The sequence below is a fragment of the Lissotriton vulgaris genome, chromosome 1_1 (genome assembly GCF_964263255.1).
Source record: "Lissotriton vulgaris chromosome 1_1, aLisVul1.2, whole genome shotgun sequence".
Classification (NCBI taxonomy): Eukaryota; Metazoa; Chordata; class Amphibia; order Caudata; family Salamandridae; genus Lissotriton; species Lissotriton vulgaris.
The window spans coordinates 22,214,194-22,229,746 of NC_141685.1; positions in this window are offsets into that span (position 1 = coordinate 22,214,194).

Below are 15,553 nucleotides of genomic sequence, written 5' to 3' on the forward strand. Positions count from 1 at the left end.
GTCGAACGCCGCAGACAGATCCAGCAGAACCAGGATGACGGAATAACCCCCATCCTGGTACATACGTAGATCGTCTGCGACTGACAGCAAGGTGGTCTCGGTGCTATGTCTCGGCCTGAAGCCCGACTGCGTTGCTTTCTCTGACGAGAGAAATGACACAGAGCAACGCTCGTGTGAGCGGGGGCCCCCGGACACACGTACAAAAAGGATATAACCAGAAGGCAGTAAAAATATAAACAAAAACGGGACGGGAGGGGAACCCAGGACACCCTTCTAACTAAGACAGGGGTTGAACGGATCAAAGAAGGGAAAAAACGGCAAGCCTTCTCACGAGCCCGTGAGAAGGGGGAGGGACACAGCCCAAGGGAATGAGGGATTCAATCAGCAGGGAAGAACTCGATCCAGCAGCAAAACGACAGCCAACAACCAGGGTAGAAAACCAAACACTGGCAGATATCAAGCATCGAGCTAAAGGTAGGACCACCTTTTATCCTACTTCCCAGTCATGTGATCACAAGGCATGATCATAAACAAGGGACTACCCGATTCCTAACAGTACCCCCCCCAATGATCCTCCCCACAGGGCGGGGCTTCGAGGGGTGCTGCCTGTGGAACATTCGGACCAATCGTGGAGCATGCACCCCCCCGGCTGGTTCCCATGTCCTGTCCTCTTTAGTGTACCCTTTCCAGTCCACCAGGTATAAAAGGCGCCCCCTGACCCGCTTCGAATCTAGGATGGCCTGCACCTCAAATTCCTCCTGCCCATCCACCATAACAGGAGGTGGCGGTGGTATCGCCTGTGCAGAGGGCACATAGGGTTTCAGTAAAGATGTATGAAACACGGGATGTACTCTATATTCTGGGGGCAAACTAAGCTTCATCGCCACAGGATTAATGACCTGCAAAATGGAAAAAGGGCCCACGAATCTGGGCTGCAGTTTGCGAGGACCTTGTAACTTCAGGTTGCGTGAAGCCAGCCACACTTGGTCCCCTGTCTTATAAGCTGGAGCATCGACACGATGCTTATCCGCCTGGACTTTCATCGCCGTCTTCGCTACAAGAAGATTATCTTTGGCCAACTTCCATATGTCTCTTAACCGCTTGCACACGTCATCTATGGCTGGCACGCGACCCGTGGGCTGTATAGCTACTGCTCTAGGATGGTACCCAAAAGAACAGTAAAAGGGTGTCATGCCCAAGGCGGAATGCACACTGTTGTAAGCGAATTCCGCAATGGGCAGAGCCGTCACCCAATCACAGGATAAGGACACAATCAGACAACGTAGATATTGTTCCATCGTCTGATTGGTGCGCTCGGTCTGACCATCGGACTGAGGGTGGTAAGCCGAAGATAAACGTATCTCGGTCTTAAGCACTTGACACAACTCAGTCCAAAAATGGGATACAAACTGTGCCCCCCTGTCGGATACAACCACCACTGGCAATCCATGTAAACGCACCACCGATGACATAAATACCACCACCATCTCCTTCGCAGTTGGGAGTTTAGGTAGCGGTATAAAGTGGGCCATTTTGGTGAATAAGTCTGCCAAAGGTAGATCAGTTACAAAATCCATGCTTAATGTATGCCATGGACAAGGGGGTACCTCCAAAGGCTGTAAGAGACCCGATGGTTTACAATGCGAGGGCTTTCTGATCGCACACACAGCGCAAGCACCCACATAACCTTGAACATCCTTAATCAATGACCCCCACCAAAACCACCTCATACATATTTCCTTAGTCTTCCTTATTCCCGGATGAGCTGTCAAGGCAGAGGAGTGACACCATTCCAGCACCTCATCTCTCAACACCGGGGGTATAAACAACCTGCTTTCATGGTACAAAAGTCCATCCTTCATCGATACCAGGGGTAAAGACAACCAAGGTGCCAGATCTACTTGGCTCAAACGCTCCTTCACCAGAGCAGGAAATTCTTCCACTACCAGAGCTCCTATTATTCTTCCCTCGGCTATCATTGCCCTGCTCTCCTTCTCGGAGCCATCTTCCTTTCCCACAACGTGTATTCTGGAAAGGGCATCAGATTTCACTTGTTGGGCTGCAGGCCTGTATGTTATGACGAAGTCGTATTCATTGAAGAATAAGACCCATCTCATCTGACGAGGAGTCAATGCCCTAGCAGAACGAAAGAATTCCAGGTTTTTATGATCGGTGTAGATCGTAATAACATGTCTGGCCCCCCATAAATAATGGCGCCATTCCTCGAACGCAAGTTTGACCGCCAGCAGCTCGCGTTCCGCCACAGTATAATTGCGTTCAGCTGGCAATAAGGTCTTAGAAAAGAACGCAATTGGATGCATATGGCCTGTGGCCTCAACTCGCTGGGATAAAACCCCACCCACAGCACACAAGGATGCGTCAGTTTCCACAAAGTATGGCAGGGCAGGATCAGGATGCACCAATACCGGTGCAGTAACAAACTGTCTTAGCAACTTACGAAAGGCATCCTGAGTCTCATCTGTCCAATCAAAAAGAACACCCTTCCTCAAAAGGCGAGTCATCGGGGCCACAATGTCAGAAAAATGCAGTATAAATCGCCGGTAGAAATTGGCGAAACCCAAAAGCACCTGTATTTGCTTCACATTTGTCGGTACTGGCCATGTCTCTATAGCCTGAATCTTTTTCGGGTCCATTCGGATACCTGCTGCAGAGATCACAAACCCCAAAAACTCCACCTCAGGGGTCCCAAATTGGCACTTCTCCAACTTAGCATATAAATGGTGTTCCTTTAATGACTGCAAAACCTGCGTCACATGCCTGGTATGATCACTCTCCTTCTCTGAGTATATTAGGATATCATCCAAATAGACAATAACTGTCTGATCCAAATACTGGCCCAGGACTTCGTTAATAAAAAACTGAAACGCCGCTGGCGCATTGCACAAACCAAACGGCATAACCGTATATTCAAACAAGCCGTACTTTGTTTTAAACGCCGTCTTCCACTCATCTCCTGGCCGAACCCTTATAAGATGGTATGCGCCCCGCAAGTCTAACTTGGTGAACACCTTTGCCTTGCGGAGCTGATCCAGCAACACGGAGATGAGGGGAAGAGGGTACCGGTTTTTAACAGTGGCCGAGTTCAATGTTCTGTAGTCCACACATGCCCTCAAGGAGCCTTCTTTCTTCGGGATGAAAAATATAGCCGATGACACTGGCGAGGAAGAATGACGAATATAACCCAAGAGCAACATTTCGTCTATATAAGTTTTCAAATGGGCCTCCTCAGGCTCAGACAACGCATAAACCCGACTGCATGGCAACGGAACTCCGGGTATCAAATCGATCTTGCAGTCGTATGACCTATGCGGAGGAAGACCTTGAGCACACACTTTGTCAAACACCTCCTCATAAGATGAATACTGAGGAGGAACAACACTCTTTTCAATCAGGGCACAAGACAAGGGATTGATCTGTTCCGCTGCCACCACATAACAATTCCTTAAGCAATGTACTGAGTCCAACGTAACCAATCTCTGAACCCAATCAATCCTTGGGTTATGCTTTTGCAGCCACGGGACCCCTAATACCAAACCAAATGAAGGGGCATCGATCAAATCAAATACCACACTTTCCACGTGTCCGTTCTCACACAACAAACCAAGTGGAACGGTCTGTTTTGTAATACACCTGGAAGTCAACTCTGTCCCATCTATCGCCCTTACTGGCTCAGGCTGTTCCTTAAGGCGACAAGGAACCATCAACTTTTCAGCCATCAAGATGTCTATAAAGTTTCCGGTCGCCCCGGAATCTAACAATACTGACACCGGAATGCGTGTCTGTGTTGGAAGCAGCAAATGGGCACTGATCACAAAATGCCTTGAAGCTTGATCTAGGGCCCCTACCACCTCAAACTGCTCTATTCCGTCTACCCCTGAGCCTTGGTCCACATAAATGCACGCCACCTTCTTACCGAACCCTACCCCTGATGGTTTCACAGGGCAATCACGTGCGACATGGCCCCCCTGTCCACAATAAAGACACAGATTTAGCTCCCTTCTTCTTTTCTTTTCCTCTGACGTCAGGGGTCCTCGTACTCCACCAATTTCCATTGGTTCAGGGGCTGATCTACTCTCCCCCGTCGCCTTCGCCTCTGGTTTCACATAACTACTACGGGGTGGCAGAACCCGGTTACGTTCTCCACGTCTTTCCGTTACCCGGTGATTCAATTTCACTCCTAAATCAATAAATGCTGCGCAATCCTCAGGCGGATCAACCACTTGCGACACGATATCTTTCAACTCCTCACAAAGACCCTGATAAAACAGAGATGTTCTTTTCTCTATGGGCCAATGTGTCTCGGCTACCAATCGATTAAAGTTGGCAATATAAGACAATAAGTCCTGCCTGCCCTGCCGCAGCTTTAACAGCTCAGCATCGCTGGCCTGCATGAATGCATGCTTTGCAAACAGACCCCGCATTAAATCCTTAAATGCCTGATAATTATATAGCACACGATCATTGCTTTCTACCAGAGGAATTGCCCATTGAGCCGCGTTGCCAGCCAGGTATGACAGGATAAAAGCGATCTTGGCCGAGTCATCGGGGAAGGCGTTAGTCCTGCACATAAAGTGCAGCTGACACTGGTTCATAAAAGTGCCAAACTTATCAGGTTCTCCTGAAAATCTCTCAGGCGGGGCCAAAGGAACTGCCACGGGAGTCGTCACTGTTACTGCTATGGGGTTGCTACTACTAGCCGTACTTGCTCCGGCCCCACCTGTATACTGAAAGGTAGCTGGTTGTAACACCGGAGCCGTTCCCCTGCTAGAGACCTGTTCCCTTGCTCTAACGGCCACTAGTTCCTGCTTTAGCCCTATGTTCTCCTGCTGCAGCTCCTGCATCTGAGCCTGGAGTGTATGTACCGCTCCCATAATATCCTGCATAGTAGGAGTACCCGTTCCCCCTCCCAGGGCATTCCCATCGTCATCCATGCTAGTCCGGGCAGTGCTATTATAACGTGGGCTTGATATTCTGTTACTTTCCCACTGGCCCAAGCACTGCAGGGACGTAGCATACACCAATCCCCTTTACCAGCCCCGTGGACCCCCACAGGTCAAAACACTATGTGGGCACCAGGGGACCCGAAAAGAGGGTGGTAATGTTGAAAAGACACCAAGTCTTCCACCCTTGGCGACGAAAAGAAGACAGCTCCCTCCTGCTTTACGCTTCTGCACCAAACTGTAATAGGAAAAACAAAACAATCCCTTCATATATCACTGCTGACAGATAAATCCCCAGCCCTCCATAATCATGCCTTGGATTACAAAACAACCCCATCTTACCGCTTTACTGTGCAGGCTTTGCTTCGTAAAGAATAGGAGTTAAATAGGCACAGCACTCCAGGTCCTGCAATAATTGTAATGTGACTTGCAGGGGAGGAGAGGACGCTGTCGTCGCTAAGCCAAAGAAAAGTAAACAAAAGAATAATGGCCAAGAAGGGGAAAAAAGGACACTGCCTAAAAAAACCCTTAGTTTTTTCTGCAAAAGGTAGCGGACCCAATTACCACTCAAGCCGAGTTTACTCTAAACACAGCGCTGCCTTCGCGGAGTGACCCAAAGCGTCACTTCCGCTAAAAACGAAGCGGAGAGCGGCACCAGCGGAGACGCGCTGGAAAAGCCGGCGCTCCGTTTTAAACTCCGCGTTTCAATTTCAATTTCAATTTGCGGGTTTATATCGCGCTAGGATCATCTCCTAGAGGAGTATCTCCGCGCCTTTGAGAACCTTTTCAGCTTGTAACAATAGGCAGGCAGATGGCAGTAATTACTTAGGAAATAAGAAGGTTTTTAACTGTTTCCTAAATAAGAGATACTCCTGACAGAGTCTCAAAGAAAGAGGAAAGCTGTTCCACAATCTTGGTCCGGCAATGGACAGAGCTCTTCCACCTTGTCTGGTCTTTCTGGCTCTTGGAACTTGTAAGAGACCTTGTTCACTGGATCGCAAGGATCGAGCGGGCCTATAGAGAGAGAATCTATTGTTTAGATACTCTGGGCCTTTGTTCTGGAGACTTCTATGTATAGTGCACCCTATCTTGTATTTCACCCTTTGTTTGATAGGTAGCCAGTGTAGGGTGTTCAGAAGAGGCTTCGATGGTGTGCGGGGAGGCTGATTTAGGACAAGACGGGCCGCCGTATTCTGGACTACCTGCAATCTCGCGATAACTCCCTCGTTTACTGACAGGAGCATCCCGTTGCAGTAGTCCAGTCGACTCAGTATAAGGGTCTGCACTAACGTTCTCCTAGTTGTATCAGGGAGCAAGGGGAAGACTTTCCTCAGCATAGCGATCACATGGAAACATGAGCCCACTACTTGATTGCTGTTTTGTTTTAAAGAGAGCTCCTGGTCCAGACGCACACCGAGATTTTTTACCACCTGCTTTGGCTCTGGGACTGGGCCAAGGTCTTGCGGCCACCAGTCTGGGGACCATAGGAGCTTTGCCTCACCGAACAGCATCACCTCGTTTTTGCCACATTGCATTGCAGGAAGTTTGATGCCATCCAGTGAGCTACTGCCTTCATCCCCGAGGAGAAAGAGTTCCTGACCGTATCCGTAAGATGTTTAAACGGGAAGAGGAGATGGGTGTCATCCGCGTATGACATAGGGATGAACCCATGGGATCTCATGATGTTTGCCAGGGGGGCCACATAGATATTAAACAGGGTCGGGCTTAAGCAAGACCCCTGTGGCACCCCCTTTGAGATCCCCAACTCCTCTGACCGGTAGGCACCCAAGGTGACAGTCTGGGTGCGGTCGGTCAGGAAACTCCTCAACCATGCCAGAGCTACACCTTCCAGACCGATGTTAACAAGTCTGGTGGTCATGATGTCATGAGACACGGTGTCGAACGCCGCAGACAGATCCAGCAGAACCAGGATGACGGAATAACCCCCATCCTGGTACATACGTAGATCGTCTGCGACTGACAGCAAGGTGGTCTCGGTGCTATGTCTCGGCCTGAAGCCCGACTGCGTTGCTTTCTCTGACGAGAGAAATGACACAGAGCAACGCTCGTGTGAGCGGGGGCCCCCGGACACACGTACAAAAAGGATATAACCAGAAGGCAGTAAAAATATAAACAAAAACGGGACGGGAGGGGAACCCAGGACACCCTTCTAACTAAGACAGGGGTTGAACGGATCAAAGAAGGGAAAAAACGGCAAGCCTTCTCACGAGCCCGTGAGAAGGGGGAGGGACACAGCCCAAGGGAATGAGGGATTCAATCAGCAGGGAAGAACTCGATCCAGCAGCAAAACGACAGCCAACAACCAGGGTAGAAAACCAAACACTGGCAGATATCAAGCATCGAGCTAAAGGTAGGACCACCTTTTATCCTACTTCCCAGTCATGTGATCACAAGGCATGATCATAAACAAGGGACTACCCGATTCCTAACAGTACCCCCCCCAATGATCCTCCCCACAGGGCGGGGCTTCGAGGGGTGCTGCCTGTGGAACATTCGGACCAATCGTGGAGCATGCACCCCCCCGGCTGGTTCCCATGTCCTGTCCTCTTTAGTGTACCCTTTCCAGTCCACCAGGTATAAAAGGCGCCCCCTGACCCGCTTCGAATCTAGGATGGCCTGCACCTCAAATTCCTCCTGCCCATCCACCATAACAGGAGGTGGCGGTGGTATCGCCTGTGCAGAGGGCACATAGGGTTTCAGTAAAGATGTATGAAACACGGGATGTACTCTATATTCTGGGGGCAAACTAAGCTTCATCGCCACAGGATTAATGACCTGCAAAATGGAAAAAGGGCCCACGAATCTGGGCTGCAGTTTGCGAGGACCTTGTAACTTCAGGTTGCGTGAAGCCAGCCACACTTGGTCCCCTGTCTTATAAGCTGGAGCATCGACACGATGCTTATCCGCCTGGACTTTCATCGCCGTCTTCGCTACAAGAAGATTATCTTTGGCCAACTTCCATATGTCTCTTAACCGCTTGCACACGTCATCTATGGCTGGCACGCGACCCGTGGGCTGTATAGCTACTGCTCTAGGATGGTACCCAAAAGAACAGTAAAAGGGTGTCATGCCCAAGGCGGAATGCACACTGTTGTAAGCGAATTCCGCAATGGGCAGAGCCGTCACCCAATCACAGGATAAGGACACAATCAGACAACGTAGATATTGTTCCATCGTCTGATTGGTGCGCTCGGTCTGACCATCGGACTGAGGGTGGTAAGCCGAAGATAAACGTATCTCGGTCTTAAGCACTTGACACAACTCAGTCCAAAAATGGGATACAAACTGTGCCCCCCTGTCGGATACAACCACCACTGGCAATCCATGTAAACGCACCACCGATGACATAAATACCACCACCATCTCCTTCGCAGTTGGGAGTTTAGGTAGCGGTATAAAGTGGGCCATTTTGGTGAATAAGTCTGCCAAAGGTAGATCAGTTACAAAATCCATGCTTAATGTATGCCATGGACAAGGGGGTACCTCCAAAGGCTGTAAGAGACCCGATGGTTTACAATGCGAGGGCTTTCTGATCGCACACACAGCGCAAGCACCCACATAACCTTGAACATCCTTAATCAATGACCCCCACCAAAACCACCTCATACATATTTCCTTAGTCTTCCTTATTCCCGGATGAGCTGTCAAGGCAGAGGAGTGACACCATTCCAGCACCTCATCTCTCAACACCGGGGGTATAAACAACCTGCTTTCATGGTACAAAAGTCCATCCTTCATCGATACCAGGGGTAAAGACAACCAAGGTGCCAGATCTACTTGGCTCAAACGCTCCTTCACCAGAGCAGGAAATTCTTCCACTACCAGAGCTCCTATTATTCTTCCCTCGGCTATCATTGCCCTGCTCTCCTTCTCTGAGCCATCTTCCTTTCCCACAACGTGTATTCTGGAAAGGGCATCAGATTTCACTTGTTGGGCTGCAGGCCTGTATGTTATGACGAAGTCGTATTCATTGAAGAATAAGACCCATCTCATCTGACGAGGAGTCAATGCCCTAGCAGAACGAAAGAATTCCAGGTTTTTATGATCGGTGTAGATCGTAATAACATGTCTGGCCCCCCATAAATAATGGCGCCATTCCTCGAACGCAAGTTTGACCGCCAGCAGCTCGCGTTCCGCCACAGTATAATTGCGTTCAGCTGGCAATAAGGTCTTAGAAAAGAACGCAATTGGATGCATATGGCCTGTGGCCTCAACTCGCTGGGATAAAACCCCACCCACAGCACACAAGGATGCGTCAGTTTCCACAAAGTATGGCAGGGCAGGATCAGGATGCACCAATACCGGTGCAGTAACAAACTGTCTTAGCAACTTACGAAAGGCATCCTGAGTCTCATCTGTCCAATCAAAAAGAACACCCTTCCTCAAAAGGCGAGTCATCGGGGCCACAATGTCAGAAAAATGCAGTATAAATCGCCGGTAGAAATTGGCGAAACCCAAAAGCACCTGTATTTGCTTCACATTTGTCGGTACTGGCCATGTCTCTATAGCCTGAATCTTTTTCGGGTCCATTCGGATACCTGCTGCAGAGATCACAAACCCCAAAAACTCCACCTCAGGGGTCCCAAATTGGCACTTCTCCAACTTAGCATATAAATGGTGTTCCTTTAATGACTGCAAAACCTGCGTCACATGCCTGGTATGATCACTCTCCTTCTCTGAGTATATTAGGATATCATCCAAATAGACAATAACTGTCTGATCCAAATACTGGCCCAGGACTTCGTTAATAAAAAACTGAAACGCCGCTGGCGCATTGCACAAACCAAACGGCATAACCGTATATTCAAACAAGCCGTACTTTGTTTTAAACGCCGTCTTCCACTCATCTCCTGGCCGAACCCTTATAAGATGGTATGCGCCCCGCAAGTCTAACTTGGTGAACACCTTTGCCTTGCGGAGCTGATCCAGCAACACGGAGATGAGGGGAAGAGGGTACCGGTTTTTAACAGTGGCCGAGTTCAATGTTCTGTAGTCCACACATGCCCTCAAGGAGCCTTCTTTCTTCGGGATGAAAAATATAGCCGATGACACTGGCGAGGAAGAATGACGAATATAACCCAAGAGCAACATTTCGTCTATATAAGTTTTCAAATGGGCCTCCTCAGGCTCAGACAACGCATAAACCCGACTGCATGGCAACGGAACTCCGGGTATCAAATCGATCTTGCAGTCGTATGACCTATGCGGAGGAAGACCTTGAGCACACACTTTGTCAAACACCTCCTCATAAGATGAATACTGAGGAGGAACAACACTCTTTTCAATCAGGGCACAAGACAAGGGATTGATCTGTTCCGCTGCCACCACATAACAATTCCTTAAGCAATGTACTGAGTCCAACGTAACCAATCTCTGAACCCAATCAATCCTTGGGTTATGCTTTTGCAGCCACGGGACCCCTAATACCAAACCAAATGAAGGGGCATCGATCAAATCAAATACCACACTTTCCACGTGTCCGTTCTCACACAACAAACCAAGTGGAACGGTCTGTTTTGTAATACACCTGGAAGTCAACTCTGTCCCATCTATCGCCCTTACTGGCTCAGGCTGTTCCTTAAGGCGACAAGGAACCATCAACTTTTCAGCCATCAAGATGTCTATAAAGTTTCCGGTCGCCCCGGAATCTAACAATACTGACACCGGAATGCGTGTCTGTGTTGGAAGCAGCAAATGGGCACTGATCACAAAATGCCTTGAAGCTTGATCTAGGGCCCCTACCACCTCAAACTGCTCTATTCCGTCTACCCCTGAGCCTTGGTCCACATAAATGCACGCCACCTTCTTACCGAACCCTACCCCTGATGGTTTCACAGGGCAATCACGTGCGACATGGCCCCCCTGTCCACAATAAAGACACAGATTTAGCTCCCTTCTTCTTTTCTTTTCCTCTGACGTCAGGGGTCCTCGTACTCCACCAATTTCCATTGGTTCAGGGGCTGATCTACTCTCCCCCGTCGCCTTCGCCTCTGGTTTCACATAACTACTACGGGGTGGCAGAACCCGGTTACGTTCTCCACGTCTTTCCGTTACCCGGTGATTCAATTTCACTCCTAAATCAATAAATGCTGCGCAATCCTCAGGCGGATCAACCACTTGCGACACGATATCTTTCAACTCCTCACAAAGACCCTGATAAAACAGAGATGTTCTTTTCTCTATGGGCCAATGTGTCTCGGCTACCAATCGATTAAAGTTGGCAATATAAGACAATAAGTCCTGCCTGCCCTGCCGCAGCTTTAACAGCTCAGCATCGCTGGCCTGCATGAATGCATGCTTTGCAAACAGACCCCGCATTAAATCCTTAAATGCCTGATAATTATATAGCACACGATCATTGCTTTCTACCAGAGGAATTGCCCATTGAGCCGCGTTGCCAGCCAGGTATGACAGGATAAAAGCGATCTTGGCCGAGTCATCGGGGAAGGCGTTAGTCCTGCACATAAAGTGCAGCTGACACTGGTTCATAAAAGTGCCAAACTTATCAGGTTCTCCTGAAAATCTCTCAGGCGGGGCCAAAGGAACTGCCACGGGAGTCGTCACTGTTACTGCTATGGGGTTGCTACTACTAGCCGTACTTGCTCCGGCCCCACCTGTATACTGAAAGGTAGCTGGTTGTAACACCGGAGCCGTTCCCCTGCTAGAGACCTGTTCCCTTGCTCTAACGGCCACTAGTTCCTGCTTTAGCCCTATGTTCTCCTGCTGCAGCTCCTGCATCTGAGCCTGGAGTGTATGTACCGCTCCCATAATATCCTGCATAGTAGGAGTACCCGTTCCCCCTCCCAGGGCATTCCCATCGTCATCCATGCTAGTCCGGGCAGTGCTATTATAACGTGGGCTTGATATTCTGTTACTTTCCCACTGGCCCAAGCACTGCAGGGACGTAGCATACACCAATCCCCTTTACCAGCCCCGTGGACCCCCACAGGTCAAAACACTATGTGGGCACCAGGGGACCCGAAAAGAGGGTGGTAATGTTGAAAAGACACCAAGTCTTCCACCCTTGGCGACGAAAAGAAGACAGCTCCCTCCTGCTTTACGCTTCTGCACCAAACTGTAATAGGAAAAACAAAACAATCCCTTCATATATCACTGCTGACAGATAAATCCCCAGCCCTCCATAATCATGCCTTGGATTACAAAACAACCCCATCTTACCGCTTTACTGTGCAGGCTTTGCTTCGTAAAGAATAGGAGTTAAATAGGCACAGCACTCCAGGTCCTGCAATAATTGTAATGTGACTTGCAGGGGAGGAGAGGACGCTGTCGCCGCTAAGCCAAAGAAAAGTAAACAAAAGAATAATGGCCAAGAAGGGGAAAAAAGGACACCGCCTAAAAAAACCCTTCGTTTCTTCTGCAAAAGGTAGCGGACCCAATTACCACTCAAGCCGAGTTTACTCTAAACACAGCGCTGCCTTCGCGGAGTGACCCAAAGCGTCACTTCCGCTAAAAACGAAGCGGAGAGCGGCACCAGCGGAGACGCGCTGGAAAAGCCGGCGCTCCGTTTTAAACTCCGCGTTGCTTTCTCTGACGAGAGAAATGACACAGAGCAACGCTCGTGTGAGCGGGGGCCCCCGGACACACGTACAAAAAGGATATAACCAGAAGGCAGTAAAAATATAAACAAAAACGGGACGGGAGGGGAACCCAGGACATCCTTCTAACTAAGACAGGGGTTGAACGGATCAAAGAAGGGAAAAAACGGCAAGCCTTCTCACGAGCCCGTGAGAAGGGGGAGGGACACAGCCCAAGGGAATGAGGGATTCAATTAGCAGGGAAGAACTCGATCCAGCAGCAAAACGACAGCCAACAACCAGGGTAGAAAACCAAACACTGGCAGATATCAAGCATCGAGCTAAAGGTAGGACCACCTTTTATCCTACTTCCCAGTCATGTGATCACAAGGCATGATCATAAACAAGGGACTACCCGATTCCTAACATGAACAAAGATCTAATTTTAGGATCTGGCCCCCTGGACCCTCTCCCATCGGCTCCTTTGAGGACCAGTCTGCAAACACAAAATCCTAGGACCAGTTCAGAGATCTGTCAGAGTGACATAGTCCCAAGCTCCAACCACAGTACCTTATACACCGGTTCAAACATCCATCACAGAGCAGAGCAAGTCAGCAATCCAAGTAAAGTCTGCAAAAAAAACATGAGGTAATTTTCACGCCTAGATATCTCATCAAAGGCCAACCTGACATCTTAAATAGGGGCAATATACTTTGTATATTCAAACATATTCCGATGCTGTCAGGAACATACTCTGATGAATTAGTGTGGGTTATGTTCCTTCGCCTTACCAGTGACACCCATGGGGAATCTACCTCGATAGGGCTGAGTCGTCACACCATGTGGGGCTAACAGATAAAAAATTGCAAATGGCAGACTGGGGTATCGATGTTGCTTTTCCTGTCCCAGAGAAATATCCGCATGTGTTAGCGGCACTATCACCTACTAAGGAAGTCTACTCAGTCCTGAAGGGGACAGTGTGCAACCCACAAGCAAAAAACTTTGTTGCAGAGACAAGCCTGTACAATACTTTCAGGATTACAAGTACCTCTGAATATAGGACAGTGCCCACAAGAAGGCCAAGCCATTATCCTGGGGTGGGCATTAGGTCTCGTCCAGCAGATCAGCAACTACGACGGCACCTCTAACATCAAAAACCCCGGACACCATCTGTTCAGCACCAGAAGTTCGGGAAATAACATTCAGCTGTCAATGATCTCCTGGAATGTAGCTGGCTTAAAAAGACTGCTTGAGTACAGTTCAGTGAGTAACTATTTTTGTGGAAATGACATCTTGTGCCTACAAGAGACCGGGCCACTGAACCAGTCATTCTTCAAGGTTTCTACGAATTACATACCACAGCTACAAAATGCAATATCTTCGGGAGAGCTTATGGTGGGCTGTCAATCTACAAAAAGCAAGCACGCAGACTAGAGACAACTTTTATTGCAACCAACAATATAAACATGCAAGCGGTCCTAGTTACCGGACTGAAAATTAACAATAACCCAGTTTGTCTCTTGGTAATCAACTGCTATGTAAACCCTGCCTCCCAGCAAAAAAAAAACATGTTCTAACAATCCTGACAACAAAAATGGATCAGCTCATAAACAAATATGTTTCACATATCCCCGTTATTGCTGGTGACCTGAACACTCGGGAGTTAGGGAAGTCAAAAGTGCATAACCTACAGCATATTGATGGTGTCCCACTGCAGCAGCGTTTTCCAAATCTTAGTCTGGTCTCTGCTCACACCATCAAAACAGCTGTGGACCCTCTCTGGCTCCCACTCCCCACCTTTAGGGATAAGTCAATAATAGACTATATCTTTATTTCGGGTCATCTAGTACCATACCAACTTTGAAGTGGACAATAGGGGTGAGAGGGATCACAGGCCACTGAGGATAACTCTGCAGCTAAACGTGGAATCCGCAGCACAACTGGAAACACTGAGGGTCCCAACAGGTGAAGAACGCTATTAAGTCCTGAATAGAATAAAATGGACTATTAATCTTGGCCCCAAACACCTGGAGTGGGTAACCTACAAAGGATAAACTTCTATAGTCATGAGCATAGTCTCTCCCCAGGAGCACTTGGAAGCACTAGGGATATGAACTGGAGGCACACAAGTGCAAGATACCCACTCTCTGGGTCCCCAGCAATGTATTAAATCAAGAGACCCAATTCACACAAAACGCAGTCTTTCAAGGGCCTTGAAGGCAAGAAGGAAAGGCATTAAAAATCCGCAAACTCAGAAAATAACAGCTCTCCGTGCAGTGCACAGGAAGGGAGTCTGTGAGACATGCTTCAAGAAAATCGAGGCAGAATGGGTGAAAATGTTTACCTTCCTCAAGGAAAGGGGTTACATGCACCTTTGGAGATATGGTAAGCAATCCACTTACACCAATCAGATAAAAGAAAACGGAGTGGAAGATTTGGAGTGGGTTAAACATGCAACTCAGCTGTATTCAACTCATCAGAATATCATTCAAACTTATTCTCCACAACAATCTCCAATAAAAGATAAAGGACTAGATGTAGGTAAATAGGTTTTACAGATTCTAAAATACCGAATTTTGCCGATTCTGTATTTTAGAATCGGTAAATCCTATGTAGGTAATTATTCGGTAAAAATTACTGAATCATTAAGATTTGGTAATTACCGAATCGGTATTTATCGATTCAGTAAGTGCCATTCATTCCTATGGGCCTGGAGGCCCATAGGAATGAATATCAATTACTGAATCGGTAAATACCGATTCAGTAAAAAAGGGAAATAGTCAAGGGTGGCAGGGTGTCACTTTGACACCCTGTTGCACCCCTGAATAGTGCTGGTGTGCACATGTGGCATACATACATGCCCTAAGGGCATGTTTGTTTGTCACATGGCACAGGTATAAATGCACATAATTGCATTTACATAGAAATTCCTTATTTACCACCAACTAATAGTTGGTGGTAAATAAGGAATCCTTTCAGCCCAGAAGCACTAATTGAAGTGCTTCCTACATTTCATTTACCGATTCGGTAAATACC